The sequence below is a fragment of the Phacochoerus africanus genome, chromosome 2 (genome assembly GCF_016906955.1).
Source record: "Phacochoerus africanus isolate WHEZ1 chromosome 2, ROS_Pafr_v1, whole genome shotgun sequence".
NCBI classification, from domain to species: domain Eukaryota; kingdom Metazoa; phylum Chordata; class Mammalia; order Artiodactyla; family Suidae; genus Phacochoerus; species Phacochoerus africanus.
Genome location: NC_062545.1, coordinates 48,730,544 through 48,742,869, shown reverse-complemented (window position 1 = coordinate 48,742,869; position 12,326 = coordinate 48,730,544). Strand labels below are relative to the sequence as shown.

General features: G+C 33.0%; 1 non-coding gene across 1 annotated transcript; it reads right to left on the bottom strand.

Annotated features, from left to right (window-relative positions):
- Positions 1-1,494: 1,494 nt before the first annotated feature.
- On the bottom strand, positions 1,495-1,601 carry LOC125121661 (U6 spliceosomal RNA). The gene has a single exon (XR_007133544.1). It is a non-coding gene; the product is annotated as a U6 spliceosomal RNA (small nuclear RNA).
- Between the last annotated feature and the right edge of the window lie 10,725 nt (positions 1,602-12,326).

Below are 12,326 nucleotides of genomic sequence, written 5' to 3'. Positions count from 1 at the left end.
TAATGAAAATATCACCACCATCAAGGTAATAAATATTTGCATCACCCTGAAAATTTTGTTGTAACCCTGTGTAATCTGTCTCTCATCCCCTGCTCAAATGGTTTCCTTTATGTCATTATAGATTACTTTGAATTTTCTAGAATTTTAAATAAATGAAATTATGAAATACATAGTCCTTTTTTTAGAAGTCTAGATACATGTTATAAATATCAATACGACATTCCTTGGATTGCTAAATGGTTTTGTATAGATAAAATACAGTGTTTTCATAAGTTACTTTTTGATGGATATTTGGTTTCATTCCAGTTTTTGGCTATTAGAAATAAAGATGCTATGAATGTTTATATACAAGGCCTTCTTTAGACATGTACTTTTATTTCCTTTTGATAAATACATGAGAATTAAAGGGCTGGGTCATAAGGTAACTTTTACATTTAATAAGGTTTTTTTTTCTATTTACCCATTTATTTATTTCGTATATTTATCAAGCATCTACTATAGCTGAGCATTCTTTTATTTATTTATTATTTATAAATTTTATTGGAATAAAGTTGACTTACAATGTTGTGTTAGTTTCAGGTATACAGCAAAGCGAATCAACCATGCCTATACATATATATCCATTCTTTTTCAGATCCTCTTCCCATGTAAGCTAGCATAGAGTAAAGAATAGATTTCCCTGTACCATATAGTAAGCCCTTGATATGCACCAATTTTATATATAGTAGTGTATATATGCCAATCCCAACCTCCCAATCCATCCCTCCCCTGTGTTTCCCCTTTGGAAACCATAAGTGTGGTTTTGAAATCTTTGAGTCTGTTACTGTTTTGTGAATAAATTCTTTTTTTTTTTTCACTCTGCACTATTATTTATTTATTTTATTTTATTTTCCCACTGTACAGCAAGGGGATCAAGTTATCCTTACATGTATACATTACAATTACATTTTTTCCCCACCCTTTGTTCTGTTGCAACATGATTCTTTTGTATCATTTTTTTGTTAGACTGCCCATGTGAATGATCTCATATGATATTTATCTTTCTCTGTCTGACCTATATCACTTAGTATGATAATCTCCAGGTCCATCCATGTTGCCACAAATGGCATTATTTCATTCTATTTCATAGCTGAATAATATAATTGTAGCACATCTTCTTTATCTTGAGGAAAATTTAGGCTTCCTCCTTGATTTGGCTATTATAAATAGTGCTGCAATGAACACTGGCATGCATGTATCCTTTTAAACTATGGTTTTCTTTGGGTACATGCCCAGGAGTGGGATGCTGGATCATATGGTAGCTCTATTTTTAGTTTTTAAAGGAAACTCCATACTGCTCTCCACAGTGGTTGCACCAACCTACATTTCTATCAACAATGTAGGAGGGTTTCTTTTTCTTCACACCCTCTGCAGCATTTATTGTTTGTAGAGATTTTGATGATGGCCATTCTGACTGGTGTGAGGTGATACCTCATTGCAGGGGTTTTTTTGGTTAAAGATATGGAACACTCCACAAATTTGCATGTCATCCTTGTGCAGGGGCCATGCTAATTAACTCCATATCATTTCAGTTTTAGTATACGTGCTACTGAATTGAGCACAGTAAAGTTTTTATTTTAGAGTAATTTCAGATTTATATAAAAGTGGAAAAGATAGTAGAGAGGTCTCCTATATACACTGCACCGAAGCCTTTTTCTTTTTCTTTTTTTTTTTCAAAATATTTATTTACTTATTATTTATTTATTTTTTAAATTTTATTTTCCCACTGTACAGCAAGGGGATCAAGTTATCCTTACATGTATACATTTTTTCCCCACCCTTTGTTCTGTTGCAACATGAGTATCTAGACATAGTTCTCAATGCTACACAGCAGGACCTCCTTGTAAATCTATTCTAAGTTGTGTATTTTTCATATAGTGCATAACTGTGGTACACTTGTCACAAAGAATGAAGTATATTTACACATTGTTTTTCTCTAAAATAAATCCTTTATTGTAATTTACTTAGTTTTTAGCTAATGTTCTTATTCTGTTCCAGGATCCTATCTAGGATACCACACTATAGACAGCAATCATTCTTGGACTTCTCCAGAGTGTGACAGTTTCTCAGACTTTCCTTGTTTTTGATAACCTAAACCATTCTGAGGCATACTACTCATTAGGCATTTTGTTGAATGTCTTTCAATTTGGGTTTATCTGGTGATTTACTCATGATTAGACAGGGGCCTATGTTTCTTGGATAGAGGATGATAGAATTAATATGCATTCTCATCACATCATATCAAGGATATACGCTATCAATGTAATTTATCACTGATGATGTTAAAATTAACGTTGATACACAACTGATGTAGTGTTTATCAGCTTCCTCCATTGTAAAGTTACCTTTTCCTTCATGTGGTAACTTTTAAAGAAACTATGAAACTTTTCTGAAGCGATGGTAACATATTATGTTCCCTCTATGCCAGTTTCAATTCTTCCACCTCCTTGTCAACACTTGGCATGGTCAAACTTCAAAATTTTAGTAATTCTAGTGGGTATGTAGTAGCTTTTCTTCTTTAGAATTTTTTTTTCCCCCTCCAAATCTTTTGTTCATTTAAAAATCAGGCTGTTTGTCATAATTGAGTTGTAAGCCTTCCTTGTATTCTGGATATAAGTCCTTTCATCAAGTGTTTTCAAAATATTTTCTCCAATTCTCTTTTAACTTTTTATTTTTCTCTAAACCTGTCATTTGAAGAACATAAAATCTTAATTTTGATCAAGACTAGCTTATAAAATTTTCCCTTATGTATTATTATACCATATAAATCTTTCCTTAAGATCATTAAGATATAAAATTTTTCTCTTAGAGGAGTTCCTGTGGTGGCTCAATGGTAATGAACCTGACCAGTATCCCTAAGGATGCAGGTTTAATCCCTGGCCTTGCTCGGTGGGTTAAGGATCCGTTTTGCCATGAGCTGTGGTGTAGGTTGTAGATGCTGCTCGGGTCTGCCGCTGCTGTGGCCGCGGTAGAGGCTGACAGCTGAAGCTCTGATTTAACCACTAGCCTGGGAACTTCCATATGCCATAGGTTGAGCCCTAAAAAGAAAAAAAAAATTCCTTTAGGAATTTAGTACCTTTAGCCTCTTTTAAAGTCTGTGATAGATAATATGTTAATTATTACACAATATGTAAGTTGAGTTAATGTTATTTTTTTTTTATTAGGTACCTAATTTTCCCATCCTGCTTACAATATTTTCCCTGTTAAACATCATTTGTTAAAATTTATCCTTATCACATTTGTTGAAATGATTATATGTATCAGTTGTGTATGAATCTCTTTCTGGACTCATCATTTTGTTATATTATTCTATATGTCTATTTTTACGCAAATTTATATTGAGCATTTTATTTTTACATTGTCTTGAAATTAGTCATTGTAAATCCTCCAATTTAGCATTTTTCCCCAAAATTAAATACTTCATCACTCAAAACTATAAAATTTACAATACCTGACAAATAATAAAGAATTATAGATATTCAAGAATGGAGAAAAGTATAGTACATAATGAAGAGAAAAATAAATCATATAAACAACTCAGAAATAACATCTGGGATAAAATTAGTACAGATGAATGTTAAATATGTACTAATATCCTTATATCAAGAAGGAAGATTAAATGTTAAGCAAGACATGTAAATATGAAAGTTAAAAAAAAAAGACTCAAATCAGATTTTGAGAGATGATCTCCATACTGTATTAATGAAAAAAATATAGTGGATGGGATTAACATCAGTTAACATACCACAAAAGTAAAGATTGCTGAACTTGTTAAACATACCAAGAGACTATTAAATATAAAACAAAAATATTTAAAAAAAAGACAGAAAGAAATAAACAGAGATGAGTGAATCCTGAAAGATGAAGACAGAGTCTTTCCAGGTAGTAGTCTATGGCAACATTAAGTCTTACCTCATCTGTTTGTTTCCATTCTCTCAAGGATCATTTTGTTTTTTTCCCCTCTTCCCTCTTTTTCTCTTTCTTCTTCTTTTCTCTTCTCTTCTTCTTCCTTTCCTTCCTTTTCTTCTTTCTTCTTTCTTTCTTTCTTTCTTTCTTTCTTTCTTTCTTTCCTTCCTTCTTCTCTTCTTCCTTCCTTCCTTCCTTCCTTCCTTCCTTCCTTCCTTCCTTCCTTCCTTCCTTCCTTCCTTCCTTCCTTCTTTCCTTCTTCCTTTCTTTCTTTCTTTCTTGCCACCTTGTATCAGATCTGAGCTGTAATTGCCACCTATACCACAGCTACAGCAACCTTGGATCAAGGATCATCTTCCTGTGCTACTTGTCCAATATCTGTAATATGTTGTTGCATATATTAGTTTATTATTGTTGAAGACTGAAATGTAAACCTGGTTGCTTACAATTATATCATGGCTAGCAGTGGAAATTTAGAAGGTACTGATTCTAACTAAAGTTCTTAGTATTTGGCTTGTACATTATTTCTTGTGATCAAGCGTCTCCCTCATCCTTTCACTTATATTCCCTTAGGCCAGAGTTCCTAATTGGCACTTCACCTATTTCAGAGTTAGGTGTACTGCTTTTTATCTTACTTATGGTCCTGGATATGTTTTTTTGTTTGTTTGTTTTTTGTTTTTTGTCTTTAAGTCTCTGTTAACCACTTCCAGAATGCTCTGAAAACAATATGCCTTCTTAAACTTTCCCAACATATGCCATCTTCCTGGTTTCAATCCATCTTGTGTAGGTCATAAACCTAGCTATATTATTTCTGTTTCTGAGTCTCTCTATCTCCTCCTCCTGGCCCAAGTTGTATGAGATTTGTCTTACTGAATATAAATCCCTGCCAGAAAAATAATTTTTCTACAAAGATACCTATTTTCTAAGATGCTTCCCATTTAGGAGATCATATCCTCTGAATTTGGTTTCTCTCTCTCTCTCTCTCTTTTTTTTTTTTTTGGTCTTTTTAGGGATGCATCAGTGGCATATGAAAGTTCCAGGCTAGAGGTTGAATAAGAGCTCCAGCTGCTGGCCTACACCTCAGCCACAGTAATGAGGTATCCGAGTTGCATCTGTGACCCACGTCACAGCTCACAGAAATAGTGGATCCTGAACCCACTGAGCAAGGCCAGGGATCGAACCCATGTGCTCATGGATAATAGTTGGGTTTGTTACAGCTGAGCCACAGTGGGAACTCCTGGTGTTTTGTTCTTTAACTGTTTAAATCCTGTTTGGAAATCTGGAAAGCAGTCTATAGTTAGGACTGGACTTCTGCATAGACGGTATATGAGGCTTGCTTTTCTGCATACTGAGAATGTTCTTGTGCCAAAATTATTTCCTCAAAACTCAGAACTTGATAGAAAAAAATAGTACTTTTGTATAGACTTAAAAATATTCTTTAGTCTTAAAACGTATTTTACTTACATGTTACAAAGTAATAAATTCACTCCAAAAGTGATAGGAACATTAGCCTTATCAACTATCACTTTGGCAGGAATTAGTTTCTTGGTAGAATTATTGGCAGTTATTAAAAATTATAAGAGTAAGAGTAAGACTATCTGGTAAAGGAATAGAGAAATCTTCAAAATGAATGAATAGGGAAGCCCTGATGTGCATGTGGGCTAAAGATTGACTATTTTATAACTTTGTCTGAAGTTGTGCAGAATATAACATAAAACACCTGAAATTAACGTGGTTGTCTGTAGCCATGTGGCTGAATGGATCCATGATGATCAGCAAAGGGGTCACTGACAAATACTATGTAAAAACAAACAGAAAAACAAAAAATGTAACTTTCTGCCTATTTATCTATATTACTACGTCTTTTTGGAAAAGAATGAGCAAGTTTGTTCTAAAAGTAATCATAGATTTTAAAGATGTGCCCTGTCTGTGAAGGTTCTATTTCAGTTTCTGTTTCGGCTGTGGCTGGTTATTTTAACAGATGTTTTCAGTTCCTTAAAACTTCAGAGATTAAGGAAGCTTTTCTCTAAGAAATGACCACATATCAAGATGATTTGTCTTATGTTGTCAAAGGGCCATCAAGGAAGAATTGAGACATCTGAATAAGGAAGGTATATTGGCCTTACCTGACTTCTTTTCCTGAAAGGTTTTGGGGAAGGAATGAAGGAGGCTAAAACAATAGCAGAATCCACCTGCTCTAAATGGCAATCCAATTTTAGTAGCATCCCCAGATTTCCCTGGCAGGGCTATTCAGGGAAGCATATGCTTCCTTGAATCTGTTCACATCCAGGGAACACAGATTTCTTGATAACACATGTGGCTGTTAGAGCCACACTATGGAAATGTCTACTTTCCTTTTTTTTTGGCAAAAAATCTTTTTTTAAAAATTGAAATATAGTTGACATACAACATTATGTTAGTTGCAGGTGTATTATATAGTGATTTGACATTTGCATGTATTATGAAATGATGAGTACAATAAGTCTGTCCATAAACAAAGGCATTATTGTGTTATTGACCATATTCCTTATGCTGTATATTGTATCCCCATGACTTATTTATTTTATAACTGGAGGTTTGTACCTCTTAATTCCCTTGAGGTAAACTTCCCACCCCACCTTCAGACATCCTTCTCTTTGTTATTGTTACCTATGAGTCTGTTTTCACTTTTGTTCATTTGTTTGTTTTGTTTTATTAGATTCCACATGCAAGTGAGATCATATAGCATTTGTCCTTCTCTGTCTAACTTTGTCATCCATGTTGCTGCAAATGGCAAAATGTCATATTTTTACGGATGAATAATCTATTGTATGTGTATCTAATGTATTGTATGTGTATCACAATTTATATCCATTCCTCTATAGATGGAATTACTGTTTTTGTTTTTTTGGGGGTAAATACCCAGAAGTGAATATGCTGGATAGACTAGTTCTATTTTTTAGTGTTTGAGAAACCTCCATTCTGTTTTCCATAGTTGCTGCACCAAATTACAGTCCCATGAATAGTGTATAAGGGTTCTCTTTTCTCTAAATCCTCATAAACATTTTTTGTTTTGTCTTGTTTTTTATGATAGCCATTCTGACGTGATCTCATTAGGATTTTGATCTGCATTTCTCTGATGATTAGTGATGTTGAGCATCTTTTCATGTATCTGTTGGCCATCTGTATGTCTTTGGAAAAATGTCAATTCCAGTCCTTTGCCCATTTTCTGATTTGGGTTGTACTTTTTGAGCTTGCATTGTATATGTTTTTGTATGTTTTAGATATTAACCCATTATATGATATATCATTTGTAAATATCTTATCCCATTTGGTAGGTTGCCCTTTCATTTTGGTGGCAGTTCCCTTTACTGTGCAAAAGCACTTTAGCTTGATAGAGCCCATTTGTTAATTTTTGCTTTTTTTTCTTGCCTCAGAAGACAAATCCACAAAATTATTACTAAGACCATGTCAAATCATGTACTGCCTCTGTTCTCTTCTAGGAGTTTTATGGTTTCAGATCTTACACTCATATTTTGAGTCCATTTTTTGTTTGTTTTTTAATTTGGGTGTTAGACAATAGTCTAGTTTAATTATTTTGTATGTGGCTGTCCAGTTTCTCCAGCACTATTTATTGAAGAGGCTATCTTTTTCTCCATTTTATATTCTTGCCTCCTTTGTCATAGATTAATTGACCATATAAATGTGAATTTATATCTATTCAGTATCATTGATCTATGTGTCTTGTTTTTGTGCCAGTACCATATTGGCATATGGTACTATAAACATGGTATATCTTCACATTTATTTGTGCTGTTTGTCTTCAATTTCTTTCAACAGTGTCTTATAGTTTCAGAGTACAAGCCTTTTATCTCTTTGGTTAATTTGTTCATAGGTTGGTTATTTATTTATTTATTTTGTCTTTTTAGGGCCACACCCGTGGCAAATGGAAGTTTCCAGGCTAAGGGTTGAATCAGAGGTGTAGCTGCCAGCCTACACCACAGCCACAGCAATGCAGGATCCAAGCTTCATCCACAACCTACTACAGCTTGTGGCAACACCAGATCCTTAACCCACTGAGTTGGGCCAATGATTGAACCTGCATCCTCATGGATATTAGTCAGGTTCTTTACCACTGAGCTACAATGGGAACTCCAGTATTTTATTTTTTGATACATTTATAAATGGAATTGATTTCTTAATTTCTCTTCCTGATAGTTCATTATTAATGTATAGAAATGCAACAGATTTCTCTATATTAATTTTGTATCCTGCAACTTCACTGAATTCATTTATTAGTAGTAATAGGGTTTTTTTTGATAATATCTTGAAGGATTGAGGATTTTTCTCTACATGTATCTATCTACTTATCCATCTATCTATAGATAGATAAATAGATAATGTATATGCAGTATCATGTCATCTGCAAACAATTACAGGTCTGCTTATTCCTTTCCAATTTGGATTCCTTTTATTTTCTTTTCTGGTCTAATTTATGTGTCTAAGACTTCCAATAGTATGTTGCATAAAAGCAGCAAGAGTAGGCATCTCTTTGTCTTGTTCCTGATCTTAGATAAATGTTTTCAGATTTCTACCATTGAACATGATATTGGCTATGGATTTGTCATATATATCCTTTATTACATTGAGATAAGTACCCTCTACTCAATTTATTAAGCGTTTTTTTTATCATAAATGAATGTTGAATCATGTCAAAATTTTTTCTGCATCTATTGAAATTATCACATAATTCATATTCTTTATTTTTTTAATATGGTGTACTACATTAATTATTTTGTTATTTAACTGTTTGCATTTCTGAAATAAATTCCACTTGATCATGGTGGATGCAACTTCAAATGTATTGTTGAAGTCTTTTTGCTTATGTTTTGTTGAGAATTTTTGCATCTATGTTTATCAGGAATATTGGCCTGTACCTTTCTTTTCTTGTGCTGTCCTTGTTAGATTTTGTTCAAGATAATACCGAACTTAAAAAATGAGTTTCGCAGTGTTCCCTCCTTTTTTTTTTAAAATACTACAGTGTTGGTAGGTTCTATGTTTCTAAAAATTATCTATTTCTTTTAGATTTTCAAATTTGTTGGCATATATTTGTCTGTAGTAGTCTTTTACGATACTTTATATTTCTTTGGTGTTACTTTTAATGTCTCCTCTTTCCTTTCTGACATTATTTATTTGAGTACTCTCTCTCTTTGTTAAATTTTTATGGCTGAAAACTGGATTTATTCCTTAAAGAGGTTTGGATTTGTTTTGGCAGGCACTTAAGTTATTTAAGAATCTTTTTATTGGTCAGGCTCATCATTACAAAGGTGTGGCCCTTTAGAACTTAAAGTAATATATTGTATTATGAAATCTCTCCATTCTATCTAAATGGGGACAAGATACGCCTAGAGCTAGGTGAGCATTTGGAATATTTTAGCCTATTTATTTCTTCAAAATGGGAAGTGTTAAGCTGGGCATGCAGACTTCATGATTCATCCAAAGAGTAGACGTGACTCCTCTGGTGATTTTGCACTCTGTGATTCTAGCCACCTCACACTCTCTGAAATCCAATATGTGTAATCTCTATTTAGTGAGATTCTCGGCCTTGTTTGGGTGTCTGCTCTCTACATTGCAGCTTGAAATTTGACTTTGGAAATTATATGGGGAAATCATAGAGCTCACCTTGTTTTATTCTCTTCAATGGAACACTGCTCGACTACATAAAAGATAAACTTTTATGCAATAATTTGGATTACTTTCAAGGGCATTATGCTGAATCAAAAAAGTCAATCTCAAAATGTCACATATTATATGATTCTCTTTATATAGCCTTCTTGAAATACCAAAATTGTAGAGATGGAAGAAAAATAAATGGCTTCCAGGGTTAGGAATGATATGGGGACAGTTGGGTGGGTGTAATAATAAAGGGTTAGCTTGAGGATGATCTTTGGGGTAATGAAGCAGATTTGTATCTTGACTGTGGCAGTCACTACATAAATATACAGATGTAATAAAATGGCACAAAACGCAACACCCGTACTTACCAATGTCATTTTCTTGTTTTATGCCGAGACCAGCTCAGCAGGATGGGGCTGAAGAATGGGTACTGTGAAACTTAAGGAAAAAAGTTAACATAAAAAAAGACACAGAGACATTTATCTTAAGTAAAGGTGGGAACTGGGGGACTCAAGGTCTCAGGGACCAAGAGCCCTGCCTCAAGAAACCACACTGCTTTTGTTGTGTTGTTTAGCATTACATCAAGTGAGAAGGGGGTTGTAGGTGCAGGATATGGGTTTTTTTTAAGTTATTTTAAAAGTCACATAGCTGGTTGCTGATTAAGATTTTATTCTGACCTTTAGGCATTTAGCAATCATTAGCATTTGAGGAAGCTTAGCATCAGCTATCTATGCATAGCATCTACAGAATCACCATTGTGCTCCTGCAGATGGCGTGCATAGGTTTGCACCTTCATTCTCCTTGCTAATGCGTGTCCTACTAACAACCCCTCATAAACCCCTTGGGGCCATGAGGCTTCTCTTTTTTTTTATTCTTAAGAGGACGTATCATGCTGTGCAAATGGTGTGCCAGTCTGCACAGGTCCAGTATGCCTCGACAAATGCATTAGGTCCTCATTCAGCTGACCCTATGAATAACTTAAGCCTTTAGGTTTTTCTTCTTAAGCTTAAGTCATTTACCAGCACTGTGACTGTTTTCCAAACAGGAAGATGGGGTAAAGTAAAGCAGGACAAGATGCAGTTTTCAGCAAAGAGACTAAGAAAATATTGTAGAAACATGTTTCGTGACAGTTTTATATATTTTACTATAGTTATATAAGTTATTTATCAGGGAAATTAGATTAAGGGTACAAGGGGCCTCTCTACTAATTTTACTACTTTCTATGACTTTATAAATATTTCAAATAAATAATTCCACAAAGAAAACTCAAGCACCATATTATTTCATGGTAAATCTTGGCTACCATTTGAAAAAGGAAAGTAACAATAACAATCTTACTTTAAAAAGTAGAGGAAGAGAGAACACCTTCTGAATGCTTTGTAATGCCAGTGTAACCTTGTTACTCAAAACTAACAAGGAATTACAAAAGAATGACAATGGCAAATACTTATCATAAATACAATATCTTAAGAAAATAAATAAATTCTAGACATGTGTATATATAAATAAAGCACCATAAATAATGTGGTTTATCCTATGTCTGAGAGCATGCTCAAATAATATAATTCATCACACTAAAACAATGGAAAGGAAAACCATATAGCCACCTTGAAAGGCACAGAAGTAATCATCTTACAGAATGTAACACCTCTTATTGAAAAAAATATTCTCAGAGGAAAAAAATATTCTCAAAAATATATATAAAAGAGAATTTTTGCAATCTGATAGAGTGTATTAAAATCCCACATCTAGCTGTATACTTAATGCTGATGTATTGATTGTTTTCCCACAAGATCTGGACTAAGGGAAAAATGTCTGCTTTCACATTTTCTTTTCAACATTGTACCACAGATCTTAGCCAGTGCACTAAAGCCAGAGAAAGAAACAGTGTCAAACAGAATGCATAAGTTTGAAAAGAAAACCTTAAAATATTTTTATTCACATAAAACATAGTTTATGTATATAAAGAATTTTTTAAATAGTATGATTAATAAATGCATTTAACATATTCAAAAATATGTATTTAATAGCAATGTCAAATTTCTATTCTTATGTTAGCAATTAACAAATGAAAAAATAAAATTATATTTACAAAAGTATACAAAGTTCATGGGGATGAATTTAATCAGTATAGGTAAGTAGCCTACATTGAAGTATATATTTCAAAAAAAATTTAAAGACCCAAATAAATGTAGAGAAACATCATGTTCATGGATTGAGATGTACAATATTTTACATTATTAATCATCACTAAAAGGATTTACAGATTTAACAAAATTATCACATTAAAAATAATAAGATTTTTTGATAGAAATTGACAAGAAAAATTTAAAATTTTTAAAAGATTTTTTTTCCATTATAGCTGATTTACAGTGTTTTATACAAGAATGCAAAGGATCTAGTATAGTCAAAACAATCTTGAAAAAATAAAAACAAATTTGAATTATTTATACTGCTCATTGTCAAGATTTACTAAAAGCTATAGTAATCAGTTTAAGTATGATTTTTGTCTAAGGACAGAAAAATAGATCAACTGAACAGTAATTAGAGTCCAAAAACAGAGCCACATATGTCATAAGAAAATAATTAAGAATAAGGTAGTGTATGTTTTGCATATTTTGAGATTATCTTACTAAACATATCAGGGTAATAAAAATAAGGGAAAAATATTCTTGTTATATATGAAATTTGTGCTAAACACAGGTTTACTCTTTTCAGCATGATAA